The 1,320-nt window shown below is 51.6% G+C and overlaps 1 protein-coding gene and 1 pseudogene across 2 annotated transcripts in view; both read right to left on the minus strand.

Moving 5' to 3' along the window:
* Positions 1-1,320, minus strand: part of STARD8 (StAR related lipid transfer domain containing 8) — a 29,839-nt gene that overhangs the window by 17,825 nt on the left and 10,694 nt on the right. The window lies entirely within an intron of this gene.
* LOC111746504 lies at positions 495-610 on the minus strand (annotated as a pseudogene).

Below are 1,320 nucleotides of genomic sequence, written 5' to 3' on the forward strand. Positions count from 1 at the left end.
CACCTAGGCTAGCGCTAGATACAGCAGTGCCACAAAGCAGGCAGCTGACATTCCTGCCTGGCGCAGGGCTTCCCTGTGAAAGTGAAGGTCAAAGCTGCCACCTGTTCTGACGAAGTCTCTCCATTAGCTTGCTTGCCCCCAGGGGATCATGCCCCCAACCCAGTCCCAGGTGCTCTGACAAGGTCATGGTGACAAGGAAAGACAGGTGTTTTAATAAGCCACGTGCTACTGCACCACCTCCAGTCCCCAGCATGGAGACAAGAGATGCCAGCCTAACTAGTTTGGGGCAGACGTTAGACTAGCAGTAAATGCTTTCCCCTTTGGTAAGGAACAGCATTGGATTGAAGGTCAGGAGAACTACGCTGTGGCCGTAGAGCCACTAGGAACTTGTCGGGTGACCTTGGGCAAGCTAGTGCTTCCGAGCCTCAGTTTCCCCATCTTTTTTATGAGACTTTATCATTTTTTATTTTTCTATTATTTACGATTATTATTTACACCTACAGCACTTGGTCTTCCTAGGTGGTCTCCCATCCAAGTACTAACCAGGCCTGACCCTGCTTAGCTTCCGAAATGAGACATCGGGCTTGTTCAGGGTGGCGTGGCCGTAGACCATGGACCGTGGCTCCACCAGGGCGTGAACCCAGGACCTTCTGCATGTAAAGCAGACGCGCTAACAACTACACTACGGAACCACGTCCAGTTTCCCCATCTTCTAATGGCCATTCACCAAAATCTAGATCCAGAGCAGAAGTAGGTGTGATTGGCAGCAGCCAGTTCAGTAAACTGAGGACCAAGACTAAACCCATCTTCCCCTCCGAAGCTCTCCTGGTTTCTTGCCTCCAACTAGGCAAATCTCCAGTCATCCTGGTCTGTCCTCTCTCTGCTCACGTATTTAGTCACCAAGTTCTATCACCTTTTCCATCAAATGGTCACTGTTTCCCACAGCCAACCGTGCTCTAGGTTCTCGTGCCTGGATTATTTCAGTCCTCCAAGTTCCCAGCCACCAGTCTCTCCTTTCAACATGTCTTGCCAGCTTCTTATTCCAAGAGCCTAGCTCCGACCTGGCCACTGCCCTACTCTCCAGCCTAACGGGCTCCCCACTGCCCACAGCCCAGAGCAGACGGACCAGACTGCTTCCTATCTGAAAGCTAAGGTTCCCCACACTCTAGACCCAGCCTGACTTGAAGCCACAAACTCCCATCATTCACCAAGGTGGAGGTCAAACATCCCCCTCCCATGAAGCCTTCCTTCCCTGATCTCTCAGCGACCCCGCAACACACAATGGCTCAGTTAAATTAACTGGACCCCTACACATTTCCA

Source organism: Pteropus vampyrus, unplaced genomic scaffold (genome assembly GCF_000151845.1).
Source record: "Pteropus vampyrus isolate Shadow unplaced genomic scaffold, Pvam_2.0 Scaffold191, whole genome shotgun sequence".
NCBI classification, from domain to species: Eukaryota; Metazoa; Chordata; class Mammalia; order Chiroptera; family Pteropodidae; genus Pteropus; species Pteropus vampyrus.